This window comes from Cervus canadensis, chromosome 17 (assembly GCF_019320065.1).
Source record: "Cervus canadensis isolate Bull #8, Minnesota chromosome 17, ASM1932006v1, whole genome shotgun sequence".
Lineage (NCBI taxonomy): Eukaryota > Metazoa > Chordata > Mammalia > Artiodactyla > Cervidae > Cervus > Cervus canadensis.
The window spans coordinates 13,886,061-13,900,245 of record NC_057402.1 but is presented as its reverse complement, the minus strand read 5'-3'; the positions used below and the strand labels follow the sequence as shown (position 1 = coordinate 13,900,245).

The 14,185-nt window shown below is 40.1% G+C and overlaps 1 protein-coding gene across 3 annotated transcripts in view; it reads left to right on the top strand.

Moving 5' to 3' along the window:
- MIS18BP1 (MIS18 binding protein 1) overlaps positions 1-13,929 on the top strand; it is a 54,630-nt gene extending 40,701 nt beyond the window's left edge. For all 3 annotated transcript variants that reach the window (XM_043489976.1, XM_043489974.1, XM_043489975.1), the window contains exon 13: positions 13,919-13,929. The gene's annotated coding sequence lies outside the window, so the exon portion shown is untranslated. The remainder of the gene's footprint in view (positions 1-13,918) is intronic.
- The last annotated feature ends 256 nt before the right edge of the window (positions 13,930-14,185 follow it).

Sequence of the window (14,185 nt, the reverse complement as noted above, 5' to 3'; positions counted from 1 at the left end):
GGGTTATGATACAATACTATTTTACTTTGCTGCTCAAGCTGACCATTAGGAACTCATTGCATTGGCTACTGTGTCCCTTTAATATCATACCACGGATGAGTTTCTCTTGAGCACTTTCTTACTCTCCAGCACTAAAAGATGCTCCAGGCTCATCTTGTATATCTCCTGCCCCAGTCCTGGAATCAGCCATTTCTCCAAGGATCTTTGGTGCTGGAGAAAGGATTAGCATCCAAAAACTGTGTGCTAGTTACACTTGTTGTGTGCTAGTCGCTACTTGAGTGTCACTGTTTCTACAGCCACTTCTTTTTATACATTTCTCTCCATTTTCAGAATCAGAATGTTCAGGGCACCCTGCGATAGAGTCTAGGAATGATATTAGAGACCAATAAGCCTTCTCTGATCTCTAGGAAGCCTCACTCCCATGGATCAGTTTCCATCTCAACAAAAGATATTGTTACCATTTCTCACAAAGGGTGAACAATTAGACTTCAGCAATCCTTACCTAGTGGCATACTTACCCAGAGGCATTCTGCCTCTTACAGAATCATAGGATGTAAGGACCAGAAAAGGCTTTAGAAAGTATGTATCAAATTCGCTGGGTCACTCATTCACAAACACATATGAAGGACCTACTATGTGCTGGGCACAATCCTAGACATGCTGATATAATAGTACACAAAACCAGACACAGTCCGTGATATGAAGCTCATGGTCTGGTGAGAATGATGAATATTAATTTTAAAATATCACACAAGTAAGTGTAACACGGCAACTGTGCTAGGTACATGCGTGCATGCTAAGTCACTTCAGTCCTGTCCAATTCTTTGTGACCTTATGGACTGTAACCTTCCAGGCTCTTCTGTCCATGGGATTCTCCAGGCAAGAATACAGGAGTGGGTTGCCGTGCCCTCCTCTAGGGGACCTTCTCAACCTGGGAATCAAGTCTCTTATGTTTCCTGCATTGGCAGGCAGGTTTTTTTTTTTTCTTTTTTTTTTTTTACCACTAGCACCACCTGAGAAGCCCATGTAGTCAGGTGCATAAGGAGAGAAAGAAGGTAGTATGAGAGAGTATTGTAGGGAGTCTAGATCTGCTGGGGATTTAGGATTCATGGTACTAAAACCAGGTAGAGTAGCAGGTAACTAGGTGACAGGCAGCAAGAAGACAAATCCAAACAAAGGGAAAGCATGTACAATGGTCAGTGGCAGGAGGGGACGTGGTATATTAAAAAGCCCAGAGAAGAGCACTCAGGAACCTGGCAAAAGAGGAGAATGGAAGTGAAGCAGGGACTATATCACACGTCCTTACCAAATAAAAGATTTGGTCTCTATTTTGAGAGGAAAGAGAAGTTCCTGAAGTAAAACTCACTAGGGTTTTAAGCAGGGAGGAGGTAGGAAGTGACCTTTTGAGATTTGTGTTTTGTAAAGATCATTCTGGATGTTGTGTGGAGAATAGATTATGGGTGGGCAAGAAGCTCTAGTATGAGGCGAACAATTGTGAAGCTGCTGGAGCAGGATGAAGAAATGATGCTGGAGAGCTTGGGCTGGAGGAGTGACAGTGGAAACAGAGAGAAGTGGGCATATTTGACGACTACAAAGGAAGCAAAACTGAAAGAACTGTGACACTTGGGGTATGAGGCAAGAGAAAGAACAGTTTCAGGGCAAGAACTGAGTTTCTGGTTTTGCACAGTTGGATGGTGGATGGTGATGTCATTCCCTAATAAGGAAAATATTGGAAGGGCACCAGGTTTGACAGGGAGGCCACGAGTTCAGTTTTGGATTTGTTGAACGTGAGGTATTTATGAGACATCCCAGTGGAGAGGCCAAAAATGTCATTGGATTAAAAAAAATCTAGAGCTCAGGGTTGGTGACATAAATTTGATACAGCTGGGTGATAACTGAAGCCACGAACATACACAAAATAGCATAGGAAAGGATACCGTACCGGAGAGGAGCCGCACTGGGCAAGTCAAGTTACAAAATGAGATTAATAATAATTCCTGTTTCACAGACTTGCAGTCAGGATTAAATGGCATCACTTATGTAAAAGCAAATGGCAAACTGTAAGCCCCAACTACGCTAGTTACTGCTATTAATATTGTGTGTTTCACAGAAGACACTCCAATGGGATACGTGCACAGGTGTTTACCTCCTTGTGCCTTAACAAGACATAAAGTGTATACCATTACTCATTACTTGAAAAACACAAAATCTCTGGTAGTTATGGTAAAAGACTAACAGCTATTAATGATATGAAGAATAATATTGGTTTAATGTCATCTTGTTTTCCTACTTAATGACTTATAGGTAGAAAACGAGGCATTGAGGGAAGAAAGAATTAAGGTGCAGGAACGGCCCATGTCCCAGGCTCCATATTCTCTTCCCTGCAATTGTCTGCCCGCCAAAGACATTTGAAACCACAAAAATCAGAACCTCTGTAACTTGGAAAGATTGCCAGATTTTACCTAAATTCTATTCAAATACATATTAACTAACTAAACATAAGTGACAAAGTAACATCTTCTTTATAGAAACTGATTTGAATGAATGAGAAAACATTTAGTACAAAGAATTATTTAATAGATTGTGACCATCAACCAAGTGCTATTTTCACAGGGGTGTCCTCCAGAAAATGGAATTAGCTTCTTCATAGAGAACTGGACATGGTTTTAAAAATTGGATTCTACCCATATTTAATGAGATGCAAACTCTTTAGGATACAATTTTAACATGTCAGTTTTCATAAAGATAATCCTAAAATCACAAAGGTGAAGGGTACACAAAAACATTGAGCTGCCTCCAAAAACACTGAGCTGTCTCCCAAGATTTCACAGTTTGTGAATTGCCCAAGGCACCTGGTCATGGGAGTCTGAAATTCAGCCCATGTTCCTCTCATAAAGTCTTGTGACCAGCGGAAGGGCTAGGAGAGCTTGAATAAAGATAGGGTGTGTGTTGTGGGAAGAGAGGCGGAGAGGCATTTTATTTTGTTTGGCCCAGAATTGATGCCATTGGCACCAATATGCTATAGAAGCATTGCAGAAGGATCGTACAAGAGAAACTGCTTGAACTCCAGACAAATATATTTAAGATCAGATCTGGGTTTACATATGGTCTTGAAAAGAAGCTTATGAGAAAAGCAACCATTAAAATTCTTTTATTAAACTATTAATGGTCTCCTCAGCTATGAAGTTGGCTTGATTTTCTTGATGAAGCCTTTCCATTGATACTACACTATTAGTATGAAGTCATTATATAAATTCTAAGCTCTAATGCCCAATGTATTTGGAGACATTAAAAGTAAATAAAGGGCTTCCCTGGTGGCTCAGTGGTAAAGAATCCTCCTGCCAATGCAGGAGACACGGGTTCCATCCCTGGTCCAGGAAGATTCCAACGTGATATGGAGTAACTAACCCGGTGTGCCGCAACTACTGAGCCTGTGCTCTAGAGCCCAGGAATGGCAACGACTGAGCCCACACACCACAACCACGGAGGCCCGTGTGCCCTAGAGCCCATGCTCTGCAACAAGAGGAGCCGCCACAGCGAGGAGACCGCATACCGCAACTAGGGAGTAGCCCCCACTCCCTGCAACTGGAGAAAAGCCCACACAACAACCAAGATCCACCATAGCCAAAATAAATAAATAAAATTTTTAAATAAATAAAAGTAAATAAAAAGTCAAAAACCTTTAATTTTACCAAATACAGTGGTAAAAAGAAAAAAAAATAAAACCACCAAATGGTAAAAATAACTCTGTAGAAGTCTTTAGGAAAAGAAGCGAGGAACATTCTCAGAGGAGATGTGGTACTTTGTGGTACAAAGCAGCTGAGGAACAACCATCCGCCTGAAGAACTGACTTCAAACCTTGGATCTGAGCCTGTTGTTTGGCCTTAAGTCACTCAACCTCTTTCAGCCTCATTTTCTTCACTTGCATAAACTGGATTGAACTAAATTATTTCTAAAGCCTCCTCCAGCTCTGAAATTCTCTGATTCTACTAGTGTTACTGTTACAAAAATCTCCTTTTCTTTGTGTGATCTTCATTTTCTATACCACAGTTACCATTTAACCACTGTTTTTGGCCTCCTTGTCATGGTATTTCTTACCATTTGTTCCCACACTGAAACAACCTCCTCTTTTATTCATTAATTAATATATGATCCTCTCATCTCCAAACCTTTCCAAGCTCACTTTAAAATTTTCATTAGCTATTATTCACTGAAAAGCTTAAAGATTTAATCATTTCTTTGTCCACTGTCAAGATTCTGCTGGACAATTTAGCCCAAACCTAGTACTCCAACCCATGTTTAGACAGTCAACAAGCATTTTTAACTCTAGGAAGCAGGAGAATTTATAAAAAGCAAATGACATTTAGGGTGAAAATTAGCATAGAATCAAACTAGGAGAGAAAAATTCTGAAGTGACATATAAATGAGAGAAAGTAGGGTAAATATAGTGAAAGCAAATTTTAAGAGATCAGAGCAGAAGAAATCTCAATATAGGTTGGAGAAGAATAAGAATTTAACTGGCAGAGGAGATCTCTCCATGTGGAACAACCTATACAGAAACCTAGGTACTGAGCAATTTTAATTATGAAAAGTCTTTCCAGGTGTTTTCTATACTGTAGAGAAGAGAGGTGGTCAATAGTACAAGTTTCCTAACTAAAGGTTTTTGTTACGGGTTTCTAAATATTCAATACTCTGAAGAGTCTCAACCACAGCAACATGAAAAAACATCTCGTTAGAACAAAGACGGTCACTGTCAATCTAAATAAATCCTTCAGATGTATTAGCTCATGAATGACTTCAGGAGCCTAAGCTAGGAAGGATATTATCCTGCCAAGATATAAAACATAACTTCTGTTGTGTGTTGTGCTAGTTGCTCAGTCATGTCTAAGACTCTTTGTGACCCCATGGACAGTAGCCCGCCAGGCTCCTCTGTCCATGGGATTCTTCAGGCAAGAATACTGGAGTGGGTTGCCATTCCCTTCTCCAGGGAATCTTCCTGACCCAGGGATCAAACCTAGGTCTCCTGCATTGCAGGCAGATTCTTTACCAACTGAGCCACTAGCTTCTGCACCTCCTCAATTCCCCTCCAGACCACTGGCTCATTGTCCCTGAAGCCAAGCAGGGATGCTGCTGGGGACAGAAGATCCTCCCCATTGACTGCTAACCAGCCATGTACACTGAGTTTCTAGATTCTCCTACCACTTTCGAACTTGGATAAAATTCTACCTGAGGCATGGAATCTGGCTTTCCAAGTGATTATCAGTGAGGCAGGATGACACAGTTCGGAACCGTGAATTAACTCACCACAAGGTGACCTCTGATAATCAGAAACAACAGCAGAAAGGGTCCAGGCAGATACACACCCTCTCGCTCCCTGCTCCCATGAACTGTCCATCTATCCTGTCTGGAGACACCACATAAGGTCGAGCATACGCACCTGCTGATCAACCAGTGTAATCCCTTTGAGGCTCATCCTGACACAGCGCAATCCAATCCCTTTGTTTCTCAAAGCGTCTCCCTTCTCATTGCTTTTCTCTTACTCTCACTGCTCTGGGATTGCACCTCCCAGTAAATCTTCACTGAACCCCTGCCCTCAGGCTCTGGCTTCTAGAGAACCCAGGCTAAAACAGCAGTCAGGCCAAAAAGAAGTAAAAGAAAGAACTTGGATTAGTAACTGAGATACACAGGTTCTAATCTTGCCGTAACAGGCTCTTTTAATTAACTAGTTGACCTTCTGAGATCTGTAACATTCTGAGACCTGTGAAATGGGATAGGAGTCAGAGAAAGAGATTAAACCGTGACTGCTGGGTCACGTCCAGCTCCAAAGCTTTATGATCCTTAGGATTATACAGTCCAAAGCCTCAAATAACCCACTAGAACACGGGTCAGTGTGAAAACCACTGAGTCCTACTGTATCCCATTTCATTTGATCACAGCAATAGTGTGAAGCAGACTGATGAAATATAACTTTAACTGAATCTTGTGCAAAATTCTCTTGGCTCTGAAACAGGGCCATTTTCAATACCATCAGCAGTCAGTGTTATTTGATGTGTGACAGTATATTTTGCAACTTAACCAAATATCACAAATCCAATAAAAGGAGGCCACAGAAGGAGTTATGAGTGTTCTAAGACCACATCTGTTTTGTGGAAAGTTATAAACACAAGTCTTTTTAAAAATCAGTAGTATCAAGTGAAAAAAGTCAGTCACAAAAGACCACATATACTATGATTCCATTTACATGAAATGTCTGGCATAGGCAAGTCTGTAGAGACAGAAAGTAGATTCTTGATCACCTAGAACTGGAAACTGGGGAAATGGAGAATGACTAATAATGGGCACGGGATTTCTTTTGGAGATGATGAAAATATCCTAAAATTAGTTTATGGGGATGGTTGCACAAGTCTGTGAATATACTAAAAAACACTGAATTATTTACTCTAAATGTGTGAACTGTATACTATGTGAACTATACCTCAATAAGGCTATTTAAAAAGTAGTGGGCCTGTTTTATTGTGGGGAGTGCACTGGCTCAGAGACAAAAAAAATTGTGTGAAGAACAAATGAGCATTTATCCCTAAGGACAGAGATCTGTAAAGAACTTATTTATATCTTAAAAAAGGCTGTAGAAGAGGATGTACAGAGTAACTTTTTCTGGTTTCTGTTTGACACTAAGTTCCCCTAAGCAGCAAAATAGCCAGACTCTTTGGAGATAGAGTGTAGGAAGAATTTAGGAATTTGGGCAACTGGCAGAGGAGATTCAGTGTGAGCAAGTGTGAAATGACCCAAGTGGGAGATGCCCTCAGCTAGCCTCAGGCTCAAACTACAAAAGGCACCTGGGAGGCAGAGTGGGTTATTCATGTCAACAGAACAGTTTGGGGACAGCTATTAGATACAAGGTACTGTTTTAAGAGCAGTAGTAAAGCAGAAAATTAAAAAATGACACCAGTATATACCCATTCTCTCCTCTTCAAAGAGCCCCTAACATGCTAAGAGAGAACATGCATACTGTGAGGCCAGGTGAATAAATGCTGTGATAGAGTCTGAACAGACACTAGGAAGGTTTAGCAAGACTCCAATGGGAGAGCGGGTCTTTTCTCTGGGCCTCAAACATTTGAGAATATCAATCCAATATGCTGCCATACTTTGAAAAATTAAACAAATAATGGGATCCATTCAAGAAGGGTTAAGAAACATGAACATTAAATTAGTCTACCTTTTTAAAACAAAAGGTACACTCTAGGATGACCACACTTTGCAAGATATAGAATAAAATTTCATTTATATGGAGACAAGTCAATTGATAAGTCCATGGCTTCAAGTTCAGAAGCATCTTCTTTTCTTAACGTATTTAAGGTTCAGAGGCTACAAAAACTAGGCTATAAAAACAGGCCAAAGTGCTAAAGAGCTGCAGGCTGATCAGATGGCTATTTGTAGGGAAAGCCTTTCTCTGATTTACTGACAATGTCCATGAGCACAAAGGAGAAGAGAAAGGATAGAAAAAGGTAAGAAGTGAAGGGGAAAAGAGCTGTCAGATAGCTACAGAGACTGGAAGCAGAAGCAGAGATGGCAAACAATGACAGATTAGGTGGCAAGGTTGCAAGTGGCAGACATTGGCACAGAAGAAAGCCAGTTGCAGAAAGAGGCCCAAACGAAATTCATTCTACAGTCTAAGCCAACAAAGAGTTACCAGCTCACCAACAGCCCGGGAAGGCAGGGGAGAAAGAGAAAGCAAAAAAATCCTAAGGACACACACATCCACCCAGAAGCCTGTCAACCACGGCAGCTCAAGGGGCCCTGGGGAAAAGGGGCTGTTCATAGCCAGAGCTCTGTTGTTAAGTTGCTAAGTCATGTCTGACTCTTATGCGACCCCCATGGACTGTAGTCCGCTGGGTTCCTCTGTCCATGGCATTTCCCAGGCAAGAATGCTAGAGTGGGTTGCCAGGGCATCTTCCCAACCCATGTCTCCTGCTTGGCAGATGGATTCTTTACCACTAAGGCCCACCTGGGAAGCCCACAGAGCTTTTGTAGCTGCAGACTAAATAAATCAGCTCCATGTCCCATGCCCCATAGATACGCACAGCACAAAACACTGACATTCCTAAACATGACCCTGAGTCAAGAAGAGATCAAGTCAAGATAAACACTTCCTGTTTAGGGACTTCCCTGGTGGTCCAGCGGTTAAAACTCTGTGCTCCCTGGCCAAGGAACTAAGATCCCACATACCTTTTGGCCAAAAAACCTCTCTGTTTAAAAAGGCACCTCTCAGAAACAATTTCATTCAAAATTAAAGTAAAAAATTGGGGACATACATCATCAAATCCTCAACTATACAGCAAACTTATTTTTTAGGCCCCGAATTGCTTATTCCCTAATGACCTGGCACAACAGAAATTTCATTCCATAACAGAATAAGAAGATAGAAACGATCATTCTATGAGGAGAAGGAAAAGAAGTAGGAAATGGGAACCCACTCCAGTATTTCTGCCTGGAAAATTCCATGGACAGAGGAGCCTGGCGGGCTGCAGTCCACAGCGTCGCAAAGAGGAGAAAACGACTGACGTGGCTTAACATGCACACATTCTATGAGGCTGATCTAAAAAAAGCCAAGGTCGGAAGACATGTAACTACACAAAATAAGAACAAAAAAATCCTGAAATACTAACTTATTCTCCAAATCTGAATCTCAGAACACATCTAAGAGCCTGTGCTCTAGAGAGTAGATGAGACAGGCTCCTATGTGAAAACATTTTACATCTCTTTAAAAATATAAGCTCAGTGAAGGAAGAAACTGATGTTTCTATCATCCATAGTTCTTGGACATCCTCTCTTGCATGTAATATAACTTTCCAAACTACTGCACTCTTCCCTGCATTTAACAACTGAAGCTCTCACTATGTACTAGCTACTGCTTTTGATTAGCTCAGATGAGTTCAACAGTATCCTCCCACATTGTCAGCTCTTGACTCAAAGATACATCAATGGGGAAATCCCACATCTCTCACCTCGCTCCCCCATGCGCTTTACAAATGTGATTTTATCATAGTGCTCTTTTCTCGCAACTCCCAAACATGCCAGCTTCTCTCAACATCACAGTGACTTAACTCTGACTCCCCCACAGTCAAAATCTAGGGGCAGATTTTTGGGACAGGTTTCAAGCCATTTGAGAGAGTTTGTAATATCAGTTTGGGATCTAAGAAGGCACACTGTAATGCCCCTGGGTTACTCCCAGAGGCTCAGTCCTAAAGAGAAGTTGTGGGGTAATCCCAGGCTTCACCAAGATAAAAAGCAGTCAAGGGTGCCCATGGTCTGCCACTATTAGACTCACCCTTTGTAGAGTGTTATCATTATCCCCTGTACTCTGACGCGTCTAAGACTTCTGTTAGGTCCTAAATGTGTGATCATTCATCCCGGCTGTCCCCCACTCCAGTTTACACCTGCCATCAGGGAATTCCATAGAGTCTGATATTTGATTCAGAGTATCTACTTTTCAAAAAGTATTATTTTTTCGCCACAATAAAATAAGCTTGGATAGGCTGTGACAGGTGTAGTAGGCTCTTTGTTTTGAACTCTGCAGCCTCTTCCATGGTCTTGTCAAGTGGTAAGATACATTTTCTGTATGTTGTTTAATCTGCAAGGTGATCAGCAATCATTTTGCACCATCGTTTCCTGATACAAACAACTAGCACTGCCCTTTCAGAGACATCATGCAAGGTGCCTGCTGGTAAAATGAAATGTGCAGGAACACAGTGGCTAGGCACAATTCATCCCGTCCTGTCTTGACAGTCACAGGAGAAGTATTTGATGCTGCTGCCCACTCATCCACCTGCTACACAAGCCAATCACTCTGTAACCCATGCCATCCATGTGTTATGAGATACACAAAGTTGCCAGGCTTCCAGGGTCAGTGGGAAATATAATAAGCAACAGGCTAGATATATGTGAAGAAAACACAGTCTAAGTCCCATTGTAAAGTATTTAAACAGTAGAGCATTCCTTCTACAGTGCTTATGTCATTAATTTTCCTGGAGTAAACAAAGACTGTATTTTACTGTTTGGGGGTGCTTTTTCATTTTGCAATATTTTGCAAAATTTTTCATTTTTCATTTCAGCAACAATAAGCTTTTAAAATGTGCATGCTTAATGAAAAATTAAGTCCCAAATTCCTTTCTCAAGTAAGTGGATTATGAGCAGGCACCCTACACAAAATATTTGTTGACATCTTCCATCTACCAGAGGTGGCGGGTAGAGATATCACTGCCCAAACTAAAACTAGAAGATATGACCTTTATGAAGAAATATTGGCATTTACTTCCAAAGTTAGTAGCCGCACATACAGAGGAGTCGAGTGAATAAGTAAATGAATGGTGGATGGTGGGATTCAGGTTTCCTACTATCAGAAAGGACGCAAGGGAGGCAGGCCAAAGTAAGCCATGTAGTACTAAGTTAAGAGTTAAAAAAAAAAAAAAAGAGTTAAAAATATTATAAATATTAGAGTCAAAAACATGAATATAAATTCATGTTCAGCTTAATATACATGAAGATAGATACAGAATAATAATATATATGTCTTAGACGTTTCCTAGCTCTGTTTGCTGAGAGACCCTAGGAGCAGCCACACTCTCCTACAGTAAGCACACCTAGGGCCCAGATCTTGGTTTTCAAACACCATTCTATGATAAAAGAAACCAGAGTTCCTTGGGTAAATAAATGATTCTAAGGCTGGGGCAAAAACGCAAGATAAGCCCAGAGCAAATAGCAGTACCATAAGGTAAGGAAGTACTTAAAAAAACAAAAGGACAGGGGCGTGTCAAAGGAATTTAGAGCCAACCCAAAAGAATGACTAAAGCTCAAACAATCAGAGCAATAAAATAAATAACATAGTTTGGTTTACAACACAAAGTAGAATATAAATAGGCCTGAGCTGATACTGACATAAATAGATAAATAAATAAATGGGAGAGAGAAGATAAGTCCTCCTTATAAAAGAACTCCAAATAATTTACAGAGACACTGCCACCCCCCTGCACCCCGCGCCCCCGCCCACTGCAGGAGGTAGAGCTTAATTCTTCCCTCCTCTCTCTTGAGTGTGAGCTGGACTTAGTGAGTGACTTGGTTCCAAAGAAGGATGACAAATAGTAGTGGTAGACTGGGGTGGGGGTCGGGGGAGGGCTGGTGGACGGGGAAGGATAAGTTACTTCACGGTGTAGAAATCTGGCAAACACTGCTTTGGTCAGGTGACAAGTTTTACATCACCAGTAGTAAGTCATGCTGATAACATGCATACACCTTTAAGTTATTTCATAAGAACATTTCAAATCTGGGTGGTCTTCCCCCTCCCCAGCTTTACTGAGATATTACTGACATAGAACATTTATTTATCAGTTTAGGGTGTACATTGTGAAGATTTCTAAAATATATATACATATATATGTGTGTGTTTATATGTATATGCACAGTTAAATGATTACCATAATAAAGTTAGTTAATACATCCATTCCCCACACAATTACATGTGCATGCAATTAGTTATCTTTAACAACTTTTAAGTATATAATATAGTATTGTTAATCAGTCACCACTCTGTACATTCAGTTCAATTCAGTCGCTCAGTCATGTCTGACTCTTTGCAACTCCATGGACTGCAACACGCCAGGCTTCCCTATCCACCACCAACTCCTGGAGCTGATTCAAACTCAAGTCCATCGAGTCAGTGATACCATCCAACCATCTTACCCTCTGTCACTCCCTTCTCCTCCTGCCTTCAATCTTTCCCAGCATCAGGGTCTTTTCCAATAAGTCAGTTCTTTGCATAAGGTGGCCAAAGTATTGGCGTTTCAGCCTCAGCATCAGTCCTTCCAATGAATACTCAGGACTGATTTCCTTTATGACGGACTGGTTGGATCTCCTTGCAGTCCAAGGGACTCTCAAGAGTCTTCTCCAACACCACAGATCAAAGGCATCAATTCTTTGGCGCTCAGCTTTCCCTATAGTCCAATTCTCACATCAATACATGACCACTGGAAAAATCATAGCTTTGACTAGATGGACCTTTGTTGGCAAAGTAATGTCTCTGTTTTTTAATATGATGTCTAGGTTGGTCATAGTTATTCTCCAAGGAGCAAGTGTCTTTTAATTTCATGGCTGCAGTCACCATCTGTAGTGATTTTGGAGCCCAAAATCACCTGAGGTGTTCCCAACTCAGGGATCAAACCCAGGTTTCCTGCATCAAAGAAAGATTCTTTACCATCTGAGCCACCAGGGAAGCCAAGCCACCAGCTTCTAGCCAATAAGTTAGTAGCTGTTGTAAAAACAAAGAAAAAAAAACTTGTGCCTGAAAAAACTAAGTGCAGCTGCAGAAAATATAGAAGATATATAATATTCTGTGATGCATGACCTTTCAGTTAGATCAATGACTATTCTAAATTAATTCTGCTCATTTTCAATAGTGAAATTATTTTCATTCATTTCAATTCTGGACAGAAAATTAGTTAATCCCAATAATGGAAGTTTGTTCTCAAGTGTGTTTTGAAAAATCTCAACTTGTGGGGAGAATCTTTAGCTGGTACACCTAATTTTAATTGGATGAATTTATGTTCTGCACTAGAATAGAATAAAACTGAAAAAGCATATAGTTTCACAGCCTCTAAATTGAACTTTAAGAATCATAGATACAGCTTATTTGTTTTGTAATAATATTTGTCTAAGAAGGTATTCTGAATGGAGGCAAAGAGACAATGTTTATGAAAATATTTGGGTTGAAATATTTCTACTTTCAAACTTCTATAGGTGTAGTTTATTGACAATAATATTTCACACCTCGATAGTATTGATGTATACATTCAATGAATTTTGACTCACTGTATACAGTCATGTAACAATCATCACAATTAAGATATAAAGCATTCACAACACTCCAGAAAGTCCTCCTGTATCCTTTGCAGTCAATCCTTTCACCGCTCTCCAGTTCCTGGAAACCACTGGTGTGTTCTGTGTCCCCATGGTTTTGCCTTTTCTAGAATTTCATAAAAATTGGATAGTACAGTATAAGATCCTTTGTTTCTGGCTTCTGTTATCATAATGCTTTTGCAATTCATCCATCCTGTAGTCTTTATCAGGAAGTTTCTGCCTTAGTAACTGCTGAGTAGTATTCTACTATATGAATTTACTGCAGTTTACCTGCTGAAAAACATTTGGGCTATTTCCATTTGGGGGCTATCATGAATAAAGCTGCTATGCACTGAACTGAACTGATGCATATTTGCATATAAATCTTTACATAGACATACATTAGGAGTGAGACTGAAGAGTCATATTCTTAGAGTATGCTCACCTTCCTAAGAAATGGCCAAACTGCTTTCCAAAGAGGGTGTATCACATTGCCCTCCTGCCAGTAGTATACAATAACTGTATTAGCTCCAGATTCTCAACAACATTTGCTATTATAAATCTTTAATTATAGTCATTCTAGTGGGTGTGTATTGCCGTATCATGTGGTCTTAATGTGCATTTGCCTGATGACTAACAACACTGAGGATCTTCTCAAGTGGGTATTGGCCATTTGTATATCTCCACTGGTAAAGTGTTTTAAAAACTGAGCTTATAGTGTTAATGATCTGTGATATTGATATATTCTAGACATAAGTCCATTATCAGACATATGTTTTATAAAGCTTTCTATGCCTGTGGTTTGTCTTTTCATTTTCTTACCAGTGTATTTCAAAGGGCAAAAGTTACAAATTTTAATTGAGTTCAAGTTACTAATTTTTTTCCTTTTATGATGTGTGCCTTTTATGTGTCCTTTCAAAGAATTCTCTGCCTAACCCATCATTATGAAGATTTTCTCCTATATTCTCTCCTAGAAATTTTAGCTCTTATGTTTAGGACTATGATCCATTTTGAATTAATTTTGTATAAGGAGTGTGATAAGGTTGAGGTTTTATTTATCGTACTTAGATATCCAATTTTTCCGTGGTACCTTTGTTGAAAATCAAACGACTGTTTTGTGTGGGTCCATTTCTAGACTCTGAACTCTGTTCCACTGATGTATATATATTGACATTTATTCTTGAGTCTAAAGCATATCATCTTGATTACCTGTAGCTTTACATTAAGTCTTAAAATCAAGTAGTATAAGACCTCCATCTCCACTGTTCCTTCTCAAAACTGTTTTGGCTATTCCTGG